This window comes from Convolutriloba macropyga, chromosome 1, assembly GCF_964194025.1.
Source record: "Convolutriloba macropyga chromosome 1, txConMacr16.3, whole genome shotgun sequence".
Lineage (NCBI taxonomy): Eukaryota > Metazoa > Xenacoelomorpha > Acoela > Convolutidae > Convolutriloba > Convolutriloba macropyga.
In genome coordinates this window covers 89,041,813-89,067,837 of record NC_134468.1, presented here as the reverse complement: position 1 = coordinate 89,067,837, position 26,025 = coordinate 89,041,813, and the positions used below count along the sequence as shown (strand labels likewise).

Sequence of the window (26,025 nt, the reverse complement as noted above, 5' to 3'; positions counted from 1 at the left end):
TTTAAGCAAAAAATTTTTGTTACCATGCAAAAACTGATCAAGAGGTGGATGTCATTAATATCTGACAGGAGTAAAAGATTTTGTGTTTTTTTCAATAAAAGATATCGTATTTGATAGAGATACGAATTGATTTCTTACAACAATAGGCCAATCGTTGGCATACACTTCTAAAATCTGGTGCAGCAGGTGGGTTTCCGTCGGATCTTTGTTGCATTAGATGTTCTTTGACCCCTTCTCTGTTTCATGCCGGAAAGATCACTGCAATTTGTTGCTAGGCTCCGATCAACCTTGTCCCACTGTCGTTGACTATTTTAGCTTGTTTATTGTGAAGTTGTATCAAATTTAAGTATCAATGCAAGTTTGATAATCAGGTATTAATAATAGCTACATATGCTGACAAAAAAGAAAAGTTCAATTTGGATTCAATAGAATGTAGCAAAACTTGCGTTTTTCAAATTATTCTAACTTTTTGCTTGATTTTGGCTTCGAATGATATGCTTGTTTACGAAGCTCGTTCATTATATCGCCGGCCACGTTTTCTGTTGCGAAAAAGTTACTTCTCTTTTGTTGAACAGGAGCGAGGCTCACTACTGGTCTCCTGTAGATTCTGTTGTTCTTTGCGATCTATGGCTGCCCTAACCACACCTTCAGACTATCCGATGGCGTCCACAGCTTGACATGAAATAACCTGGCTTTTCTATTTGTTCGATCAGCTAAACAAAATTGCCTTCTTTCAAGTTTTTGTTAGAACACATCGTAATTGAAGGAATACACGATGACTGATAATTTACCAAAAGGCGATTGATCCTTGACTAAATCTAAAAAACTTTGTAATCAATCAAATTAGTAGATCATGTCTAACTAGTGACCTGTCGTTCGAACCATCTTCTTTATATAATGCTGCAGCATTACAAATTTTCATCACTTTGGCAGGCACGTTCCGGTTTAGCAGTTGATTGAGCAGCAGTTACGATTCCTTTCCAAAAATGCCTTTCACTGTTGGTTCATCCAGTATATTATTTCAACATCTGTATTTTTTGACTATTCATAAAAAACTCTTACGGTTTGCGTCCCTTTCGAATCATCGTTCCAGTGAGTAAAGCTAGTCCTAGTTCAACTGTAGTTGTTCGGCAAGTTTGACTTTTGTTCACTCCATGGCATTCTCAATTCGTACCATACCACTCGCCTGTACCCGCTAGCAATTTTTGTGCCTGCTGTTTTTTCTTTGGCTGATTGGCGACGCTCATGTTGGAAGCATAAGTTTCCACATCCCAACAAGTTTGGATATCCTCTGCCACTTTCAACTTCTGGCAAAGTGAATTGGCAAACTTTTTTTATTCGTTTGCCCGTCATTGGTCCACTGACTACCCATTCTCATTCCATAGGAACCACAAAACGTTCATTTTGTGTTCTTATCTTGTAATACAATGGAAATTGTAGCTCATGGTTGTTTTGACCAAACAGGATGCCAACATCCAACAAGTTGAAGTTTGTATTGGGGAGAAAAATCAAGTGATCGAAGATTTGCTCCAGCTTGCTGTGGTCTTATTTTTTTGTTCCCCTATGATAATTATGAGTGTCCTAACATTTTGATTGAATTTATTTTTGAATGTAGTTCGTTCTTTTTCAGAGGATTTTTTGTTTTGACATTCTCCATTCCAGCTATTTGTTCGCCAATTTGTTCGAGCGTAACAGTTGCTGCACCGCGTTGTTGTTAATCTCAATTGTTTTTTGTTTCGTTCTTGCTGTTATTTTTTGCAGTCTTCCGACATATTACGGAAAAACACAATTCTCAATTGCTTCATCTGACCTATAATTTAGTCTTCCTAATGAGCCTAGTTGATACGAAATGGTTTCAATGAATTTGAAGTTCGTTGTTTTCATAGAGAGTAATGTATTTTTGAGATTTTTCTTTTTTGGTCTTAGTTCCCAGCCTGTCACAGAGTCGCATTATTGAGAGGTCTCATATCTTATCTAATGAACATCTAATGAAGTATAGGTTGATTGGTTTAGATCGGGATTGAATTTGTCATTGAATTTTGGTTGTATTTAATGTTTGCTATTTTTTTTGTGTGTGCCTTGTCCAGTGCTCTCACTGATGGCAAGTCTCAGCGGCTCTCTAATCCAGATTTTTTTTTGTTGAAAGATATGTCATTTTATTGAATCTTTTCTTTCTCGTCATTTCGTAGGTTATTAAGTCTAAACGTGGATGAGTGAACGCACATTACCGAGCCTCCTTTAATTATCGAGGATGAAATATGTTGAATATAGATCCAGAATTAGGTGCGCGACCCTAGTCTTCTCTGATCACACCAGACCTTTGTCCTACGGGGTTGAGTTTTGCTCAAAAAATAATGTAAGATTAACGGTGAATAGCGGCGATAAAAAGCTTTTTTCACCGCGAAGCGCCCAAATCTTTTAGCGTTGAATGCGGTGAAAGCGGTAATTTTTTTTGCGTTAAGTCTTAAGCGTTGAAACTTTTTTTCACCGCATTCACTGGGTTTTTTACAAAAAATAAACCGCCGAACACGCGTTCGAGCCTCTGATCTCCTGCAAGTCATGCACTTCTTATACCACTGCGCCATCTGTCGTCAATTAATTCGTTTATATTTGCAGTGAATTTAAGATAAGCGTTGAAATAAGCGGTGAATATTTGTAAGATTTGCGATTTTGGCGGTAAAACATTTTTTGTTACCGCATTCTGCTGGTAGCGCTGAATTTTTTTTACCGCATTCTGCTGGTAGCGGTGAAATTTTTTTCAACGCTTAAGCGGTGAAAAAACAATTTCACCGCTTAAAAGTTTTCACTGCATTCATCGCATTGAGCGCAAACCTTACACTTTTTCTCAAATTCAACGCAAATCTTACATCTTTTAGCGATTTTTAGCGGTAAAACCGCGACCCGGGCTCCGATCGGACCACAGTGGCCCAGTCGATTGTGCGACTCAAGCGTTTCTCATACTCTGTAATTTGGGGTAACACCATGCCAGTGGTGAGCAACCCAAATGGTCTGATAAGAGCTGTCTAGGGTCGCGCACCTAAACCCGGGGGCTACTTGAACGTATGAGATTAGAGTGTTTTTGGTTGCCCGGCCAATAGTTTCGTTTAAAAATTTAAATGAGGGTGAGTCTTAAGGTCACAATATCGAAGCACGCAAAAGAAAATAACTTACGCAAACACTCATCAATCACACATACATAGCGACACAGACGCATATTAAAATTATTTTAATCGACCGTGATCTAGTTATATAAAGCAATACTGAACAGTTATACTGGAAGTGCGTTCAAAACCACCTATTTTTAATATATGCAAATTGCTAAGTCAACACTTCTTCTCATTTTGCCGGCGGCGACCTCTAAACAGGAAGAGCTGAAAAAAAATGGATGGAAAGGAGTCAAATTAAATTTCAACTGAAACTTGGCTGCAGTTAGCTTTGATTTTATATAATTCGCACGATTCAGTTTGGCTTGTAACAAACAAGTTTTTTTTTCAAAAAATATATAAGTTACAACTTCAATTCCTAACTAATTGATTGAAAAGGAGATAAAATTCGTACTCTTTGTTCGATAACTCTGGTGTTGAAGTTTCAAATAGTTCAACTTATTGCATTAGTTGTAATCTTTTTGAATGGTTCAATGTTAGTTTGTACATTTGACCTCATAATGATGGATTCGTTGACCATAACAGCTAGTAAAGAGGTTGTAAGCCAGCGCGATAAAAGAGTAAAAAGCTCTCAAGATTCTTCTTGCGTATGCCAATTTTGTTATGCCAATAAAGTCGTTCGCTTTTATAATAAGTTCAGTAAAAATTATCGAATGGCCGCTGAACATTTCTTTGCGTTGTATAATGTGAAAAGTTACCAAAGTTTACTGCAGTTTAGTTGATTAAACTTTGATTTTTGAGTCAATGTTTGAGAACTTGATTAACATACAAAATTTTTTTACTTTCTTATTAAACTCGTTCCGGCAAAATGTCATTCACCTGATCGACCAAAAAGTCAGGTATAGTTTAATAGTTTTCAATTCGTCGACCCCCCCCCCCCCCCCCGTACCCATACTCACCCCACCGCCGTTAATGGAAGCAAGAAGAGTAAGAATCCATCCTTAAATTTTTCCCAATTCTTCAACACACAACCCAGGTTGAGGCCAAAGACCGAATCGATCTCTGATCAGAGTCACTCCCGCTCACCTATCTGTTCTTTCTGCGCTGAAAATGACATTGCTGTGCGACCTTAAAAATGCTGGACAGTATGGCCAGACGCTGATTCTTGTGGACTTTAATCTGATAGAGGTCATTTTGGTCTGCGATTGTCTCATTCGAGATGGTGCAAGCCTACACTAAGAATCACAGTTTAAAAACTTCGACTTTTTAAACAAAATCATGCTTAAATCATTTTTGATCAAATTGCACCACCAAAATCATCACAGGAAAGCTAATTTAAAAGCTGGTAAAAGGGTCACAGAATATATCTGTTTCTTGTCCTCGTTTACATCTCAAATTCAGAGGTTTCTTTTTGAACATCCAGATCCGACTCCAATCTTCTGTGGAAGCCGATTTTGTCATTTTCATTTTTTATCGTCAATTCTCATTTTTTATTGTCAATGTTTAGCACGTTAAGGCAGACTCAAAAACGCGACCCGGTTTGTTGGTTTTAAAGATTTAATTAAACTCACACAATAGCTAAAATGTTTAAATTTTAAATAAATTTAGCCATAAAACTTGTGATTGCCGTAAAATATTACAAACGGTGAACTCTTTTCCTTCGAAAAATTTCTATTGTTAAGATCAGCTTGATTATGAGGTTTTGAGAACTTTGGTCACTGAGAAGAAAAGAAACAACAAAAAACTCGGCAGGGAGCACTTATTTTTTTTAAAGAGCTTAATGATTTCTCAGACGGCCCAATGATGCTGTATTTTGACCTTACATACGATTGACTTCTTCACTTTTTACTGCCCCCTCATTAGGTAAGAAAAAGTTTGTGTAAAAGTTCTCAATAACACTACAATGGATCAAGCAATCTCTCCTCTGTTTGGGCGAGTATTCAAAATATAAAATAGTCAACTAGTCAGCTCAGGCTAATAATGAATACAACAGCAGCAAATGCATAATATCTTTATCACTTCAAAAAAAGATAACTATCACTCCAAATACATAATAATGACCAGTCTCAAAAAAATACCAGATAAAAGTGAGCTAAGTTAATATTTTCAGCGCATAGCTAATGCTTTTGATGATTTTGAGTTTGTTTGTTTAGAAAAATTTTGACAAAGTTTTGATCTACTTCTTCTTTTTTGTATAAAGTTTTAACTTTATCTGATTAAGTAAATGTCCCTTCAAATTTGTTGTGAAACAAACTTTGATTTTAACTGTTTTTGTGTTATAAACTTTTTTGTTATCCTAAAAATTTTTCAATAGATTTTCACACGGCTTTTTTTATAAGCGTCATTTTGCTGTTCAAACAAAATGAGACCCAAGTACTTAATCATTTCAGCCAACAGCTTAAGGATATATATGGCGTCAACAATGTCTTTGTTCGCTATTTTATTGTGTTTTTTCTTTCTTTTTCTGTATTTGTTGTTGTTTTGTATTATTGTGTATTAAACTCGCTAAAGACAGCTCCCATTGGCTTCTCAAGGGTTTCTATTAGAATTTAATTTATTTTTTATTTGAAAGAATATTGACGAAATGTTTTTTGCGGTTATCAGGTTTCAAAAAAGATTTCGATATTTGCCACTCTTTGCTCAGCTTCCTGCATTCATTGATGTTGCTTAGTCTCATGAATTTCAGGGTGCATTTGCTTAACAGTGCAGTTTAAGTTATATGTGTAGTTTGAAGTTTTATATCTAGTCTTATTCCACTTCACAAAATTTTTCAGTGTGAAAGGTTTGTTGCTTCAATTTTTCTAAATTACCATATTAATCTCATTACATATGATTCGCAATAGATATTTCGCTTATATTTAAACTTTGCTTTTTTGATTAATACTGTTTTGGAAAATGTATGCGAACCTTGTGAATTAATGACAATAATCTGTGTCTAACTCTTGCTGGGATGGGAGAGACCTTTGTCTGATGACCTCTGAATTAGAGGGAAAAACTCACCGCAACAGACTTAGTCTACTCAAAACAACCAGGTTAAAATACATCAGTTGGGTTGAAACGGGTGCTGAGGAAGGCAGTAAGGACGCTAGTAATGCATATAGGAAAGTAGGTGCGACAAATTAGTGCTCCAGACAAGACAAACAGCTAATACCATTAACATCCCAAACCCATAAGCAATAACAGTTGAACTCTCATACAGAGTAAAAAGAAAGACTTATATATGAAAAAAGCCTTTTTCTGAGAGTGTTAGACAGCAAACATATATTGATTAACAGCAAACAAAACACCAGAATGACACAGAGCAAAGGCCAATCCAGCGATGTTAAAGACCAAAAAAAGTCCAAGCTGTTGCGAAAGTGGGACCACTATCACTACTTGACAGCTTGAAGTAAGTCTCGCAAAAGACAACAAATGCCAAAAAGTACAAAAGAAAGGCCATCTTGCTAAAGTGGGGAGATGGGTCCCAACACATAATAACACCCGCTCACATAATAACACAAGGCATGGCGTAATAGACACAAACAAAGAGGATCAAAGGAAACACTTGATAATTAATCAATAAATCACATACATGATATTTTAAATAGATCCCAACAATTGGATGATAGGAACACATTTAAGAAGTCTGGATACGAACCAGCACCCAAGACGCAAAATAAGGTAGCCTATTGATAACGGAAGCCAGCAATGAGTCAAAACAGAAAAAAGATGCCAAAAGCCTCATAGAAATCAACTCAATATTACCTCAGCTAATGGATATATTTGCATCAGGAGCTATCAAATAAAAAGTAAGAAACCGTAATTTCACCCCATCTGCTACATACCTCCTCGTTGTTTCTTCAAACAAACAAAGTCCTGACAGTTTGCGATGCACTAATCCACCTGGGATTTATACTCCGCCAACAACAACCCAAAAGTAACAGCAACCGTGAAATTTTGATTAAACTAATATTCAATGATCGCATTACATAAATACGAACCCAATCCCAACGCAGATATTTTGCTTATACTTATTTATTGGAAACATACTCTTCGGATGTGGAAACCCCTTTATAGAAAAAACATACCCAAAGTGCTGGTGCTCAAAATGTTTTCTGAACGCATCATGAAAGATAAACAATGAAAAAAAAAACTCAGACATTTTTCTCCACAAACAAGACTCAACCTCATTTAAAAATCCATTGCAGCAATAGTTATATGATTTACGATACCAATTCAATGATAACACTTCATGCCTCCTCCTAATTGATGAGACTGTGTCGTACGCTATTATGTTTCGGTAGGCACTTGCGGTGCGCTTTAGCTTTGAAATACGAAAATTGTGATTAGCGGAGCGAAATTGGAACTTAGGCCTTTTACTTCAGCTTGCGGTGCGAGTTCGCGAAGAGAAAAGAGCAACTGATTTTGAATTGGATTAGCGAAAGTATAACTTCAAGTACTTACAAACAAAGCATGAGCGTCTGATCGGGCATGTCTGATCACGAAGCGGGAAACAAAACATAAGGGAAATAAAACTAACCTGTGACATGAAGTATGAACAGGAATGAAATAAGAATTGAAGGGCAAATGAAATGAATTAAATAAATACATCATATGACATTTACTGCACCAAATAAATAGATCGAATGTACTCAAGTATCATATACCCCTTGTTGTGAAAACGAAAAATTGTACTTGTTGTACATTTTTTTTCTTTCTGAATAATAGTAATAACAATATTTATAACTTAACAATTGGTCACCGGTTAAATATATAGAAAATAAAATTGTACTGGTTATCATATCTAAAAATTAAGTAATACTAAATTGCGACTTCGAAAGTTTCTCAGTTTAGTGATTCGGATACGGTTCACTCCTGAATCTCTATATTTTCTGCTTCCTATACTGACATCTATCTAGCGCTGTCATCCATGGTCGGGGTCTGATGGTCGATTATGAGGCGAACACGCGGATCAGGAAGTGATACTGCACTAATGACAGGGGAGATGTTTGCCTCATCGGGTTGTTGAATCGAATTTGTCTGAACTGTCTCTACAACTGATGCGGGTGAGAGCTGAGAGTTTTCGACGTCTGCCGCTCGGCGTGGTCATTTCAGCGGTGCTGTGATAGTCGAATCAGAAGAAGAATAGTTGAAACCGTAATACGACGGACTACGGCGGTTCCTGTCTGATGCACATTTGCCTTGCGTTGTGGGGACTGCAGGTGCAACTTGTTGTAGTGCTGACAACGATGCTAATTGTGGCGGTAGTATCAGTTCGCTGTGTGAAGCTGCTTGGTCTTCGTTAGGTTGGTTTCGAATTAATGTGAAATTAGGGAGTTTCGGTATGCGCCCTCGCATCGCGCGTGATATGTATGATTGGGAAGATGAAAGTCCACTACCGGGATCGCGCCTACGTTGTTTCGTCTTCTGGTCACCCTTTAGTTTGCGGGTGAAATTCTTCGCATGGCTCTGAATCTGTTCGTCCACCAACTTCTCGCAAGTTCGCGGCCCACGTCGATCTGCGTAAACTTTTAGTGGCGACTGCTTCGCCTGAAGTGTTCCTAATTTGGCCATATCACTGTTCCGCACTGCGACTATTGGCTTTCTTGGCTCCTCCATCGTCGCGTCGAGGTTTTGGGGCTCACTTTTAAAATGTTTGAGCCGGGAGCAAGAATTTTGTTTATTCCCTCCAGATTCTTTATGGATCGTCTTTTACCATAAATCTTTCAGGCCAGTTTGAGTTGTACTGCTAGTTATGTACGTGGTATCGACCTGCAGACACCTGAACGGAGGAATATGGACTCCCTGTCCGTGCTCTCTCTTTCCCTTTCACTAGCCTCCTGCGTTGCCTGAGTCATTCTCGACCTCAATGTCGCTGCAGTAGCCATTGAGCCACTTATCGTCCGCTAAAATACCTCGGGGTGACCGTATCTTCATCTGAGGCCGATTGCGTTGCAGCTAGTCCTAGTTGATCGATCAAATTTCGACCGATTAGTGATTTCAGGCCATCGGCTGTGACCAAGAAAGTGGCCGAATGTGAAGTTCATCCATTGCTGGAAACGAGACTGTACTTTACTTTCAATGCGAATCGGTTCATTTGAGAAGGTCCTAAGTTGCGGACTGGCGTTATCGTGAACCCGAAAAACGTGTGCGCTGCTTTTTTAGTACTTGCGACGCGAGAGACCGATTGATAATACTACGCGCACTCCTCTCTCTTTCCCTTTCACTAGCCTCCTGCGTTGCCTGAGTCATTCTCGACCTCAATGTCGCTGCAGTAGCCATTGAGCCACTTATCGTCCGCTAAAATACCTCGGGGTGACCGTATCTTCATCTGAGGCCGATTGCGTTGCAGCTAGTCCTAGTTGATCGATCAAATTTCGACCGATTAGTGATTTCAGGCCATCGGCTGTGACCAAGAAAGTGGCCGAATGTGAAGTTCATCCATTGCTGGAAACGAGACTGTACTTTACTGTCAATGCGAATCGGTTCATTTGAGAAGGTCCTAAGTTGCGGACTGGCGTTATCGTGAACCCGAAAAACGTGTGCGCTGCTTTTTTAGTACTTGCGACGCGAGAGACCGATTGATAATACTACGCGCACTCCTCTCTCTTTCCCTTTCACTAGCCTCCTGCGTTGCCTGAGTCATTCTCGACCTCAATGTCGCTGCAGTAGCCATTGAGCCACTTATCGTCCGCTAAAATACCTCGGGGTGACCGTATCTTCATCTGAGGCCGATTGCGTTGCAGCTAGTCCTAGTTGATCGATCAAATTTCGACCGATTAGTGATTTCAGGCCATCGGCTGTGACCAAGAAAGTGGCCGAATGTGAAGTTCATCCATTGCTGGAAACGAGACTGTACTTTACTTTCAATGCGAATCGGTTCATTTGAGAAGGTCCTAAGTTGCGGACTGGCGTTATCGTGAACCCGAAAAACGTGTGCGCTGCTTTTTTAGTACTTGCGACGCGAGAGACCGATTGATAATACTACGCGCACTCCTAGAGTCCACGAGAAGTGTAGCCGAAATATTGCCTGTTTTGAGTGGCTTGTTTAGAGGTTCTATTTTCGCAATATTGTTTTGGATGAGAGCGAACATATTGTCCTCCTGGCTGCTGTAGTCGGATTCATATAGTTTTGACGATTGAAGAAAATTCACCGAATCTTTAGAGTGCGGTTCTTTGTCCACTGTGTTCACAGTTCTTTTCTTGGGCTTTTGGGGCTTTGATCTCTTTGGTTTTCGACAAAACCTCTGCGAAGTGATTTATTAATGCATAATTGTTGCACGTTTTGCCCTTGGTGATGCACTTATCACGATGATTTGGGGACCATATTCCGCCGCAATTTGAACAACATAGGGTTGGGCAATTGCCTTGTTTGTGAATTTGTTTGAGAGTGACCGATTCGATGAACGCGAGCTAGCTGGGAATTGAATTGCGTTCAAGCTTGCCGGGATGAGGGTCTTATTGTGTTGTTGTATTTGATGTTCATTTCGCATCCCGAGTTCCATATTAATTGCCAATTCGAACGCCCGTCCCGGCTCTATTGTTTGTTTAAGGAGCTTGGTTTGGATCTCAGGATCAGTCAAACTGGCGATGAATATACCATTTATCAAGGTTCCCTCCTTTTTTTCGAATTCGCAGTTTTCTGCTAATTCTATAAGTTTACCATAGAAATGTTTGACATTTTCACTCGGAAGTTGTTTTGGATTCAAGAAGACATGGCGATCAAATTTTATGTTCCGGTGTCGAATAAATGCAGCCTATACAATCTTCCAAACTTCTTCCATTATATGCTGGTTCTTGCAATTCAAAACCGGTCTTCCTTCCACTACAATGCTCAAGTAGAGTAAAGAGACTAATTTCCGGTCTGCTAGTGGCCAAGACTTATCCCCGCACATGATGCCGATTTCAATCAAACGTTGACAATTGTTCTGCCAATTTATTTTCTCCTGTGCGTTACGAGCATTTCTGTCTCTTTCGGATTGTGCCGAAGAACCAACTATTGTCTTCTCGTAGATGGGTTCAAAAGGAGGTCCACCACCTCAGGTTTTGCTCGAAAAAGAGTGTCCGGAATGATATTAGTTTTTTCTCTTTTGCGAGAAGTGCCAGCTTATATCTTACTCTCCATTTTTCCCAGCGAAGAGGAGGGTCGGGTGTCGGTTTGTCCCAAAATGCATGTATTGCGTGCGATGTACGCGTAATTGATTGCTGCGCCATGTCGTACGCTATTGTGTTTCGGTAGGCACTTGCGGTGTGCGTTAGCTTTGTACTACGAGAATTGTGATTCACGGAGCGAAATTGGAACTTAGTCCTTTTACTTCAACTTGCGATGCGAGTTCGCGAAGCGAGAAGAGCAACTGAGTTTGAATTGGATTAGCGAAAGTATAACTTCAAGTACTTACAAACAAGGCATGTGTGATCACGAAGCGGGAAAAAACATAAATGAAATAAAACTAACTTGTGACATGAAGTATGAACAGGAATGAAATAAGAATTGAAGGGCAAATGAAATGAATTAAATAAAATCATCATATGAAATATACTGCACCAAATAAATATATTGAATGTACAATGTACTCAGGTATCACAGACTGTACTAATACCAGCAAAATTCAGATACCACATAGTTGAGTTGAGTCCATACATATCACACAGCTGAGGCAAGAAGTGGTATGATCAAGATTTATGAATTATGCAAGTTTCAGCACATCCATCGTTTACTTGTCCTGTGATCTCAGAGCTATGGACGTTGCACAAAACATCAATGAACAAGACCACTATCACAACCTCACGAGGAAATTAAAGTAGACAATGGCAGCCTAATCTTGGACTAGCGCAAAAACTTATATAAACTATTTTCAGTTTGTTGCTATTACTGATGTCCACACGCCCGAGCATAAAAAATTGATGCTGATACAGGCAAACTTGATTTTGAAAACAATATAAGAACACACGGTCTTAAAACGGCGCAAACGAACACAATTTTTCATGTTAAAAACACTTGCGATGCCCTATATAATTAAATTTTTTTCAACTGGAGACCACAGAGCATCACGAATAGTTGAACAAGTCATACAAACAGTAAAATACAACATAGAAATGATAAACATTGACTCCAGGTGTAGCAACGCTAACATCACTGAACATTTATCAACCATTTCAAACAAAATCAACTTCATTGCAACGCAAAAAACCGTTTGAAGCGCAGTACAGGTGAAAGGCTCACATTCTAATATGGTAACAAAGATGTCAACAACACCTTGAAGTAAAAGTACTTCTTTTCAGATTATCAAACCGTTTTACCTTCATCGACTAAGCCTCAAATAAAATCTCCTCACGTTAGAATTATATATGCAAAGTTCATAATTGTCCTCTGGGAGTCAGAATCCAACCATGACTGACATCTCAACCTCAGATGCCACTCTGAACGACCCACGCAAATACATCAATATTAAAACTTCAAAACTTAAATCAGAAATCAGAGGTAAAACTTCCATATTAGACTACGTGACAACGGAATGTTGCCAGAAAATCAAGTGCCAGGAAAACCTCAGAATTCCACGGACCATTATCTCAGAAAGCACTATCAAGAAATGTAGCCCCCATATTGTAACCCTATATATTCTCCGCATGAAAAAGGTAGTGATATGTGAAAAGCACAAATCAACTGCTGTATACAGGCCCAAACCGATCAATAGAAGAAGTAGAGTTAAAATACACACGCAGGATAATACAACCAAGTATAAAACAAGTTGAAAACAGCTACAGCTCATTTAGAGGACAAACAGATAAGCAAACCTAAAGCAATCCCCTGCAATGACCCCAAAACCACAACTCAAAAGACTTGTGCATTTGCATATCGCAGTCTAAAGCAGCGGCACTATAAGAATTCCGAACCACAAAGCCAATTGGTGCAAAGTCAATGCAAAAACGGCAAAACGAACTTTAAGACTTAATTTATAACAAACTGAGGGGCCCAATCAATAGGTTTTCTTTGATCTACTAGTTGTTTTTATCATAACGTCAAGAAAACGTTTTTTGAATTTTTAAAGTCAAAGATTCAATTTTTGTCAAAATTAAGTTGCCTCTTTTGTAAAATGTAAAGTCGATAAACTGACTGTGAAGCTTCTTTCCTAACAAACCCAGGGGGGCAATCAAAGGATTTTTTTTTGGATTTATTGAAAAATTTTCATTAAAACGTTGGAATAATGTTTTTGATTTTTGACGCTCAAAAAAGCTCTTTGGCGAATTTTTCGTTTTTTGAGCAAAAATTTTCATGAGGAATTCAACTTTAAAAACTCAATTTAAAGTCTAACTGAAGTCTTCTATTCAATTAGATGTAGATTTTGTTGCGACAAAATGTTTTTAAATTTTTCTGATGTAAAAAACGCTATATCGTTTTTTCGTGCAATTTGTGTGTTTTTCTTTTTGCTGAGTGCGACATGTAGTTTCTCACGGCTATTTCTTTCAAACATCATCCATTAAAGCTCCTTGAGGGACAATATTTCTTGTTTTTTGAGATTTTTTGTCGCAAAAAAACTTCAAGTTTTTTTTGGATGCCTCTAACCGGGGAAGGGACTTCTGAGGTGACGTGTGGAACCTCGGGCTATCATCTCTTGGTGACGTCTACAACCAAAAAAAGTCAGGCCTTCTTGATCGCGTGACGTCTAGAACCCTTGAAAAAACCTCCTCGTCTTTGGTGACGTCTGAGACCAAAAAATCGTCTTGGGGGGTTTTCTTGTTGTTTCCGCCTCTGTCCTATCGCTCTGATACTAACTTTCAGGTGTGGGGGGTGGGGGTGATCTGTCTTTTTGAGAATTGCTCTGATTCTCTCTCGTTGCTCTATTCTTCAGAAATGCCTTGTTGATAAATGCGCTGCATCCTCCTCTGTCCTGTCGCTCTGATACTAAGTTTCAGAGGGGGGGGGGGGGGGGGGGTGGGGTAATGTCACCCTCTTTGGTAAAAAAAATTCTGTTTCAGAAGGTAGACTATGTTTCTTAATCACGGAGGTAGGTCTCCAATTTATGTACTGAAACATATATTCTAGACTTTTGGTTGCTCTTATTTGGTTGCGACTTCTTGTCGGATGTTTTCGGGAAAGAGCAGCTCTCAGGTTTTTGGCGGTAAAGTAATCATCGCCAAAGTTTACGCTTTTCTTGAGTTCACAAGGTGATTGGGAACATGCTCCGTGAAGGAGGGCAGGGGTTGAAGATCATCTTTATTGTCGTTTGATCCGATGTCTTTGAACCTATATAAATGGAAATGAAAATTCTGTAAAGGCAATTATATCAAAGGGGGTGGATGTAGCTCATGTTGCCTAAAACCGGAGCGAAAGTGTGAATTAAAAAAAAACTACGGAGAAAAAACCCGTGCGAGGCCGGCTACCGGACGCACGAACGAGCCGTAAGCCGTTTTTACTTTGGTAACTCGTACTTCACCGTCTCGTCCAGGGGATATATCCACAACTCTTCCAAGGAGCCAAATTCCTCTCTGCTTCAAGTCTTTGAGTACCCACACAACATCTCCAACTTTCAGACGAGGCTGATTGTTGTCTGTCCACTTACGTCTCTTGAGTAATGTTGGCAGGTACTCCTTAATCAAACGTCGCCACACGTGGTTCATCAACTGCTGAACGAGCTTCCAGTTCTTGAAACTAGCTGGCTGTTGATCTCCAAAGTTTCCGGGTGGCAGGGAACTGTATGGGCGTTGAATCAAGAAATGGGTTGGAGTGAGTGGTTCTTCGTTTTCAGGCTGGTCGGCAACGTTTGTCAAGGGTCTGGAGTTCGGGATTGATTCAACTTCAACCATTACTGTCTCAAAGATGTCAAAGGAGAGACGCTTAGATCCTAGAATGATCGAGAGTTTCCTCTTGGCGCTCTGAATCAATCGCTCCCAGTCGCCACCGAAATGAAGGCCGTACGGTGGGTTAAATTTTCATGTGGTTTTGACTGCAGCTAGGGCTTTATAAATTTTGTCTTTGTCTAAAGCCTTAACCGACTTCTTCAGCTCTTCGGAGGCGCCGACAAATGTTTTTCCGTTATCGCTGTACAATAAAAGAGGTTGGCGTCTTCGGCAGGTGAACCGTCCGATGACGTAGTAATGTTGTTGTAAAAATGCTTTGATCGGTTCCCTTGCTTAATGAGCGCAAATTCTGTGAGCATGTTCAAGGTATAGTCTAGCGACCTTTTCCTGTGCGTCCATGATTATTGGACATTTTTTGATCTCCAATTCTGTTGGAGCAAATAGGAGAGGGCCACTAGATCGTAGGAGTTTGTTTTGGTTGATTATTGAATTCAAGTATCTCAATTTCGTCTTGGCTTCTAACGTTTGTCTTCTTTTTAATGCGTTGATTGTTGGAGAGAACACAATTTTTTGAAACAACTTCAGCAAAAAAATATGAGATAAACAAACGTCATCTTTAGTGTCCTCTTGGCGTTCTGAATCAATCGCTCCCACAAGCCACCGAAAAGAAGGCCCTACGGTGGGTTGAATGTCCATGTAGTTTTGATTGCAGCTAGGGCTTTATAAATTTTGTCTTTGTCTAAAGTCTTAACCGACTTCTTCAACTCTTCGGAGGCGTTTTTCCGTTATCGCTGTACAATAAAAGAGGTTGGCGTCTTAGGCAGGTGAACCGTCGATATGTATTGAGGAAGGTGTTTGTATTTAAATCTGGACATGTCTCTTAATGGACTGCTCGCGTATTGAGGCATGTAAAAATAAGTCCATAGTGTTTCTCGAATTTATTTTGTTTGTCTTCAGTATAAAACGAGCCATGAAGTCCAAGCCAGTGTTGGCGAACGAAAATTTGGTTTCTTCTATGGGGAAGATGAATGCAGGAAGTGGGGCCATTATTGATTTATATTCTGAGTGTCAAAACGGCAACAAAGAAATCATCGGTATTTTATTGATAGGAGTTTTTGTCGCAGTCTGATGACGTAGTAACGTTGTTGTAAAAATGCTTTGACCGGTTCCGTTGCTTAATGAGCGCAAATTCTGTGAGCATGTTCAAGGTATAGTCTAGCGATCTTTTCCTATGCGTCCAAGATTATTGGACATTTTTTGATCTCCAATTCTGTTGGAGCAAATAGGAGACGGCCACTAGATCGTAGGAGTTCGTTTTGGTTGATTATTGAATTCAAGTATCTCAATTTCGTCTTGGCTTCTAACGTTTGTCTTCTTTTTAATGCGTTGATTGTTGGAGAGAACACAATTTTTTGAAACAACTTCAGCAAAAAAATATGAGATAAACAAACGTCATCTTTAGTGTCCTCTTGGCGTTCTGAATCAATCGCTCCCACAAGCCACCGAAAAGAAGGCCCTACGGTGGGTTGAATGTCCATGTAGTTTTGATTGCAGCTAGGGCTTTATAAATCTTGTCTTTGTCTAAAGCCTTAACCGACTTCTTCAGCTCTTCGGAGGCGCCGACAATAGTTTTTCGGTTATCGCTGTACAATAAAAGAGGTTGGCGTCTTCGGCAGGTGAACCGTCCGATGACGTAGTAATGTTGTTGTAAAAATGCTTTGACCGGTTCCATGGCTTAATGAGCGCACATTCTGTGAGCATGTTCAAGGTATAGTCCAGCGATCTTTTCCTATGCGTCCAAGATTATTGGACATTTTTTGATCTCGAATTCTGTTGAAGCAAATAAGAGAGGGCCACCAGATCGTAGGAGTCCGTTTTGGTTGATTATTGGATTCAAGTTTCTCAATTTCCTCTTGGCGTCTAATTTTTGTCTTCTTTTTAATGCGTTGATTGTTGAAGAGAACACAATATTTTGAAACAACTTCAGCAAAAAAATATGAGATAAACAAACGTCGTCTTTAGTGTCCTCTTGGAGTTCTGAATCAATCGCTCCCACAAGCCACCGAAAAGAAGGCCGTACGGTGGGTTAAATGTCCATGTAGTTTTGATTGCAGCTAGGGCTTTAGAAGTTTTGTCTTTGTCTAAAGCATTATCCGACTTCTTGAGATCTTTGGAGGCGCCGACAAAAGTTTTTCCGTTATCGCTGTACAATAAAAGAGGTTGGCATCTTCGGCAGGTGAACCGTCGATATGCATTGAGGAAAGTGTCTGTTTTTAAATCTGGAAATGTCTCTAAATGGACTGCTCGGGTAACGAGACATGTAAAAATAACTCCATAGTGTTTCTCGATTTTATTTTGTTTGTCTCCAGTATAAAACGAGCCATATAAGTCCAAGCCTGTGTTGGCGAACGGAAATTTGGATTCTTCTATGGGGAAATGAATGCAGGAAGTGGGGCCATTATTGGTTGTAGATTCTGAGTGTCAAAACAGCGACACGGAAAACATCGGTATTTTATTGATAGTAGTGTTTGTCGCAGTCCGATGACGTAGTAACGTTGTTGTAAAAATGCTTTGACCAGTTCCGTTGTTTAATGAGCGCAAATTCTGTTAGCATGTTCAAGGTATAGTCTAGCGATCTTTTCCTATACGTCCAAGATTATTGGACATTTTTTGATCTCCAATTCTGTTGGAGCAAATAGGAGACGGCCACTAGATCGTATGAGTTCGTTTTGGTTGATTATTGGATTCAAGTTTATCAATTTCGTCTTGGCGTCTAACTTTTGTCTTCTTTTTAATGCGTTGATTGTTGAAGAGAACACAATATTTTTGAAACAACTTCAGCAAAAAAATATGAGATAAACAAACGTCATCTTTAGTGTCCTGTTGGCGTTCTGAATCAATCGCTCCCACGAGCTACCGAAAAGAAGGCCGTACGGTGGGTTGAATGTCCATGTAGTTTTGATTGCAGCTAGGGCTTTATAAATCTTGTCTTTGTCTAAAGCCTTAACCGACTACTTCAGCTCTTCGGAGGCGCCGACAAAAATTTTTCCGTTATCGCTGTACAATAAAAGAGGTTGGCATATTCGGCAGGTGAACCGTCAAAATGCATTGAGGAAGGTGTCTGTTTTTAAATCTGGACATGTCTCTAAATGGACTGCTCGGGTAACGAGGCATGTAAAAATAAGTCCATAGTGTTTCTCGATTTTATTTGGTTTGTCTTCAGTATAAAACGAGCCATAAAAATCCAAGCCTGTGTTGGCGAACGGAAATTTGGTTTCTTCTATGGGGAAGATGAATGCAGGAAGTGGGGCCATTATTGGTTGTAGATTCTGAGTGTCAAAACAGCGACACGGAAAACATCGGTATTTTATTGATAGGAGTGTTTGTCGCAGTCCAATGACGTAGTAACGTTGTTGTAAAAATGCTTTGACCGGTTCCGTTGTTTAATAAGCGCAAATTCTGTTAGCATGTTCAAGGTATAGTCTAGCGATCTTTTCCTATACGTCCAAGATTATTGGACATTTTTTGATCTCCAATTCTGTTGGAGCAAATAGGAGACGGCCACTAGATCGTATGAGTTCGTTTTGGTTGATTATTGGATTCAAGTTTATCAATTTCGTCTTGGCGTCTAACTTTTGTCTTCTTTTTAATGCGTTGATTGTTGAAGAGAACACAATATTTTTGAAACAACTTCAGCAAAAAAATATGAGATAAACAAACGTCATCTTTAGTGTCCTGTTGGCGTTCTGAATCAATCGCTCTCACAAGCTACCGAAAAGAAGGCCGTACGGTGGGTTGAATGTCCATGTAGTTTTGATTGCAGCTAGGGCTTTATAAATCTTGTCTTTGTCTAAAGCCTTAAGCGACTTCTTCAGCTCTTCGGAGGAGCCGACAAAAATTTTTCCGTTATCGCTGTACAATAAAAGAGGTTGGCATATTCGGCTGGTGAACCGTCAAAATGCATTGAGGAAGGTGTCTGTTTTTAAATCTGGACATGTCTCTAAATGGACTGCTCGGGTAACGAGGCATGTAAAAATAAGTCCATAGTGTTTCTCGATTTTATTTGGTTTGTCTTCAGTATAAAACGAGCCATAAAAGTCCAAGCCTGTGTTGGCGAACGGAAATTTGGTTTCTTCTATGGGGAAGATGAACGCAGGAAGTGGGGCCATTATTGGTTGTAGATTCTGAGTGTCAAAACAGCGACACGGAAAACATCAGTATTTTATTGATAGGAGTGTTTGTCGCAGTCCAATGACGTAGTAACGTTGTTGTAAAAATGCTTTGACCGGTTCCGTTGTTTAATGAGCGCAAATTCTGTTAGCATGTTCAAGGTATAGTCTAGCGATCTTTTCCTATGCGTCCAAGATTATTGGACTTTTTTTGATCTTCAATTCTCTTGGAGCAAATAGGAGACGGCCACTAGATCGTAGGAGTTCGTTTTGGTTGATTATTGGATTCAAGTATCTCAATTTCGTCTTGGCATCTAACTTTTGTCTTCTTTTTAATGCGTTGATTGTTGAAGAGAACACAATATTTTGAAACAACTTCAGCAAAAAAATATGAGATAAACAAACGTCATCTTTAGTGTCCTCTTGGCGTTCTGAATCAATCGCTCCCACAAGCTACCGAAAAGAAGGCCGTACGGTGGGTTAAATGTCCATGTAGTTTTGATTGCAGCTAGGGCTTTAGAAGTCTTGTCTTTGTCTAAAGCCTTAACCGGCTTCTTCAGCTGTTCGGAGGCGCCGACAAAAGTTTTTCCGTTATCGCTGTACAATAAAAGAGGTTGGCGTCTTCGGCAGGTGAACCGTCCGATGACGTAGTAATGTTGTTGTAAAAAGGCTTTGATCGGTTCCGTTGCTTAATGAGCGCAAATTCTGTGAGCATGTTCAAGGTATAGTCTAGCGACCTTTTCCTGTGCGTCCATGATTATTGGACATTTTTTGATCTCCAATTCTGTTGGAGCAAATAGGAGACGGCCACTAGATCGTAGGAGTTCGTTTTGGTTGATTATTGGATTCAAGTTTCTCAATTTCGTCTTGGCGTCTAACTTTTGTCTTCTTTTTAATGCGTTGATTGTTGAAGAGAACACAATGTTTTGAGAAAACTTCAGCAAAAAAATATGAGATAACCAAACATCATCTTTAGCGTCCTCTTGGCGTTCTGAATCAATCGCTCCCACAAGCCACCGAAAAGAAGGCCGTACGGTGGGCTAAACGTCCATGTAGTTTTGACTGCAGCTAGGGCTTTATAACTCTTGTCTTTGTCTAAAGTCTGAACCGAATTCTTCAGCTCTTTGGAGGCGTTTTTCCGTTATCGCTGTACAATAAAAAAGGTCGGCATCTTCGGCAGGTGAACCGTCCGATGACGTAGTAATGTTGTTGTAAAAATGCTTTGACCAGTTCCGTTGCTTAATGAGCGCAAATTCTGTGAGTATGTTCAAGGTATAGTCTAGCGATCTTTTCCTATGCGTCCAAGATTATTGGACAATTTTTGATCTCCAACTCTGTTGGAGCAAATAAGATACGGCCACTAGATCGTAGGAGTCCGTTTTGGTTGATTATTGGATTCAATTTTCTCAATTTCCTCTTGGCGTCTAACTTTTGTCTTCTTTTTAATGCGTTGATTGTTGAAGAGAACACAATATTTTGAGACAACTTCAGCAAAAAAATTTGATATAAACAAACATCATCTTTAGAGTCCTCTTGGCGTTCTGAATCAATCGCTCCCACACGCCACCGAAAATAAGGCCGTACGGTGGGTTAAATGTCCATGTAGTTTTGACTGCAGCTAGGGATTTATAAATCTTGTCTTTGTCTAAAGTCTTAACCGACTTCTTCAACTCTTCGGAGGCGTTTTTCCGTTATCGCTGTACAAAAAAAGAGGTTGGCATCTTCGGCAGGTGAACCATCGGTATGCGTTGTGGAAGGTGTCTGTTTTTAAATCTGGACATGTCTCTAAATGGACTGCTCGCGCAATGAGGCATGTAAAAATAAGTCCATAGTGTTTCTCGATTTTATTTGGTTTGTTTTCAGTATAAAACGAGCCATAAAAGTCCAAGCCTGTGTTGGCGAACGGAAATTTGGTTTCTTCTATGGGCAAGATGAATGCAGGAAGTGGGGCCATTATTGGTTGTAAATTCTGAGTGTCAAAACAGCGACACGGAAAACATCGGTATTTTATTGATAGGAGTGCTTGTCGCAGTCCGACGACGTAGTAACGTTGTTGTAAAAATGCTTTCACCGGTTCCGTTGTTTAATGAGCGCAAATTCTGTTAGCATGTTCAAGGTATAGTCTAGCGATCTTTTCCTATGAGTCCAAGATTATTGGACATTTTTTGATCTCCAATTCGGTTGGAGCAAATAGGAGACGGCCACTAGATCGTAGGAGTTCGTTTTGGTTGATTATTGGATTCAAGTTTCTCAATTTCGTCTTGGCGTCTAACTTTTGTCTTCTTTTTAATGCGTTGATTGTTAAAGAGAACACAATATTTTAAAACAACTTCAGCAAAAAAATATGAGATAAACAAACGTCATCTTTAGTGTCCTCTTGGCGTTCTGAATCAATCGCTCCCACAAGCCACCGAAAAGAAGGCCGTACGGTGGGCTAAATGTCCATGTAGTTTTGACTGCAGCTAGGGCTTTATAACTCTTGTCTTTGTCTAAAGTCTGAACCAAATTCTTCAGCTCTTCGGAGGCGTTTTTCCGTTATCGCTGTACAATAAAAGAGGTCGGCATCTTCGGCAGGTGAACCGTCCGATGACGTAGTAATGTTGTTGTAAAAATGCTTTGATTGGTTCCGTTGCTTAATGAGCGCAATTTCTGTGAGCATGTTCAAGGTATAGTCTAGCGATCTTTTCCTATGCGTCCAAGATTCTTGCACAATTTTTGATCTCCAACTCTGTTGGAGAAAATAGGAGACGGCCACTAGATTGTAGGAGTCCGTTTTGGTTGATTATTGGATTCAAGTTATTCAATTTCCTCTTGGCGTCTAACTTTTGCCTTCTTTTTAATGCGTTGATTGTTGAAGAGAACACAGCATTTTGAGACAACTTCAGCAAAAAAATTTGATATGAACAAACATCATCTTTAGAGTCCTCTTGGCGTTCTGAATCAATCGCTTCCACACGCCATCGAAAATAAGGCCGTACGGTGGGTTAAATGTCCATGTAGTTTTGACTGCAGCTAGGGCTTTATAAATCTTGTTATTGTCTAAAGTCTTAACCGACTTCTTCAACTCTTCGGAGGCGTTTTTCCGTTATCGCTGTACAATAAAAGAGGTTGGAGTCTTAGGCAGGTGAACCGTCGATATGTATCGAGGAAGGTGTTTGTATTTAAATCTGGACATGTCTCTTAATGGACTGCTCGCGTAACGAGGCATGTAAAAATATGTCCATAGTGTTTCTCGATTTTATTTTGTTTGTCTTCAGTATAAAACGAGCCATAAAAGTCCAAGCCTGTGTTGGCGAACGGAAATTTGTTTTCTTCTATGGGGAAGATGAATGCAGGAAGTGGGGCCATTATTGGTTGTAGATTCTGAGTGTCAAAACAGCGACACGGAAAACACCGGTATTTTATTGAGAGGAGTGTTTGTCGCAGTCCGATGACGTAGTAACGTTGTTGTAAAAATGCTTTGACCGGTTCCGTTGTTTAATGAGCGCAAATTCTGTTAGCATGTTCAAGGTATAGTCTAGCGATCTTTTCCTATGCGTCCAAGATTATTGGACATTTTTTGATCTCCAATTCTGTTGGAGCAAATAGGAGACGGCCACTAGATCGTAGGAGTTCGTTTTGGTTGATTATTGGATTCAAGTTTCTCAATTTCGTCTTGGCGTCTAACTTTTGTCTTCTTTTTAATGCGTTGATTGTTGAAGAGAACACAATATTTTGAAACAACTTCAGCAAAAAAGTATGAGATAAACAAACGTCATCTTTAGTGTCCTCTTGGCGTTCTGAATCAATCGCTCCCGCGAGCTACCGAAAAGAAGGCCGTACGGTGGGTTAAATGTCCATGTAGTTTTGACTGCAGCTAGGGCTTTATAAATCTTGTCTTTGTCTAAAGTCTTAACCAATTTCTTCAACTCTTCGGAGGCGTTTTTCCGTTATCGCTGTACAAAAAAAGAGGTTGGCATCTTCGGCAGGTGAACCATCGATATGCGTTGTGGAAGGTGTCTGTTTTTAAATCTGGACATGTCTCTAAATGGACTGCTCGCGCAATGAGGCATGTAAAAATAAGTCCATAGTGTTTCTCGATTTTATTGTGTTTGTCTTCAGTATAAAACGAGCCTTAAAAGTCCAAGCCTGTGTTGGCGAACGAAAATTTGGTTTCTTCTAGGGGGAAGATGAATGCAGGAAGTGGGGCCATTATTGGTTGTAGATTCTGAGTGTCAAAACAGCGACACGGAAAACATCGGTATTTCTTTGATAGGAGTGTTTGTCGCAGTCCGATGACGTAGTAACGTTGTTGTAAAAATGCTTTGACCGGTTTCGTTGTTTAATGAGCGCAAATTCTGTTAGCATGTTCAAGGTATAGTCTAGCGATCTTTTCCTATGCGTCCAAGATTATTGGACATTTTTTGATCTCCAATTCTGTTGGAGTAAATAGGAGACGGCCACTAGATCGTAGGAGTTCGTTTTGGTTGATTATTGGATTCAAGTTTCTCAATTTCGTCTTGGCGTCTAACTTTTGTCTTCTTTTTAATGCGTTGATTGTTGAAGAGAACACAATATTTTGAAACAACTTCAGCAAAAAAATTTGAGATAAACAAATGTCATCTTTATTGTCCTCTTGGCGTTCTGAATCAATCGCTCCCACAAGCTACCGAAAAGAAGGCCGTACGGTGGGTTAAATGTCCATGTAGTTTTGACTGCAGCTAGGGCTTTATAAATCTTGTCTTTGTCTAAATTCTTAACCGATTTCTTCAACTCTTCGGAGGCGTTTTTCCGTTATCGCTGTACAAAAAAAGAGGTTGGCATCTTCGGCAGGTGAACCATCGATATGCATTGAGGAAAGTGTCTGTTTTTAAATCTGGAAATGTCTCTAAATGGACTGCTCGGGTAACGAGACATGTAAAAATAACTCCATAGTGTTTCTCGATTTTATTTTGTTTGTCTCCAGTATAAAACGAGCCATATAAGTCCAAGCCTGTGTTGGCGAACGGAAATTTGGATTCTTCTATGGGGAAATGAATGCAGGAAGTGGGGCCATTATTGGTTGTAGATTCTGAGTGTCAAAACAGCGACACGGAAAACATCGGTATTTTATTGATAGTAGTGTTTGTCGCAGTCCGATGACGTAGTAACGTTGTTGTAAAAATGCTTTGACCAGTTCCGTTGTTTAATGAGCGCAAATTCTGTTAGCATGTTCAAGGTATAGTCTAGCGATCTTTTCCTATACGTCCAAGATTATTGGACATTTTTTGATCTCCAATTCTGTTGGAGCAAATAGGAGACGGCCACTAGATCGTATGAGTTCGTTTTGGTTGATTATTGGATTCAAGTTTATCAATTTCGTCTTGGCGTCTAACTTTTGTCTTCTTTTTAATGCGTTGATTGTTGAAGAGAACACAATGTTTTGAGACAACTTCAGCAAAAAAATATGAGATAACCAAACATCATCTTTAGCGTCCTCTTAGCGTTCTGAATCAATCACTCCCACAAGCCACCGAAAGGAAGGCCCTACGGTGGGTTAAATGTCCATGTAGTTTTGACTGCAGCTAGGGCTTTATAACTCTTGTCTTTGTCTAAAGTCTGAACCGAATTCTTCAGCTCTTCGGAGGCGTTTTTCCGTTATCGCTGTACAATAAAAGAGGTTGGCATCTTCGGCAGGTGAACCGTCCGATGACGTAGTAATGTTGTTGTGAAAATGCTTTGACCGGTTCCGTTGCTTAATGAGCGCAAATTCTGTGAGCATGTTCAAGGTATAGTCTAGCGATCTTTTCCTATGCGTCCAAGATTATTGGACAATTTTTGATCTCCAACTCTGTTGGAGCAAATAGGAGACGGCCACTAGATCGTAGGAGTCCGTTTTGTTTGATTATTGGATTCAAGTTTCTCAATTTCCTCTTGGCGTCTAACTTTTGTCTTCTTTTTAATGCGTTAATTGATGAAGAGAACACAATATTTTGAGACAACTTCAGCAAAAAAATTTGAGATAAACAAACATCATCTTTAGAGTCCTCTTGGCGTTCTGAATCAATCGCTCCAACACGCCACCGAAAAGAAGGCCGTACGGTGGGTTGAATGTCCATGTAGTTTTGATTGCAGCTAGGGCTTTATAAATCTTGTCTTTGTCTAAAGCCTTAACCGACTTCTTCAGCTCTTCGGAGGCGCCGACAAAAATTTTTCCGTTATCGCTGTACAATAAAAGAGGTTGGCATATTCGGCAGGTGAACCGTCAAAATGCATTGAGGAAGGTGTCTGTTTTTAAATCTGGACATGTCTCTAAATGGACTGCTCGGGTAACGAGGCATGTAAAAATAAGTCCATAGTGTTTCTCGATTTTATTTGGTTTGTCTTCAGTATAAAACGAGCCATAAAAGTCCAAGCCTGTGTTGGCGAATGAAAATTTGGTTTCTTCTATGGGGAAGATGAATGCAGGAAGTGGGGCAATTATTCGTTGTAGATTCTGAGTGTCAAAACAGCGACAAGGAAAACACCGGTTTTTTATTGAGAGGAGTGTTTGTCGCAGTCCGATGACGTAGTAACGTTGTTGTAAAAATGCTTTGACCGGTTCCGTTGTTTAATGAGCACAAATTCTGTGAGAATGTGCAAGGTATAGCCTAGCGATCTTTTCCTATGCGTCCAAGATTATTGGACATTTTTTGATCTCCAATTCCGTTGGAGCAAATAGGAGACGGCCACTAGATCGTAGGAGTCCGTTTTGGTTGATTATTGGATTCAAGTTTCTCAATTTCCTCTTGGCGTCCAAGTTTTGTCTTCTTTTTAATGCGTTGATTGTTGAAGAAAACACATTATTTTGAGACAACTTCAGCAGAAAATTATGAGGAAAACAAACATCATCTTTAGTGTACTGATATTTGTTGGAACAATTCTTCTTTGCTCTGTAAATAACATTGAAGACAATTGCGAGTGTTAAAAAGAGCTTATTCCATGTTGAAAAGCGGTTCGAATTTAGAATAGGTTTG

The 26,025-nt window shown here is 39.6% G+C and overlaps 1 protein-coding gene across 2 annotated transcripts in view; it reads left to right on the top strand.

The window, feature by feature from the left end:
• Window positions 1-3,871: 3,871 nt before the first annotated feature.
• LOC142352964 (uncharacterized) overlaps window positions 3,872-26,025 on the top strand; it is a 54,539-nt gene continuing 32,385 nt past the window's right edge. Inside the window, exon 1 of one of the 2 annotated variants that reach the window (XM_075405144.1) lies at window positions 3,872-3,998. The gene's annotated coding sequence lies outside the window, so the exon portion shown is untranslated. Of the gene's footprint in view, window positions 4,004-26,025 lie in introns of both variants that reach the window. The other variant, XM_075405128.1, reaches the window with a different exon arrangement.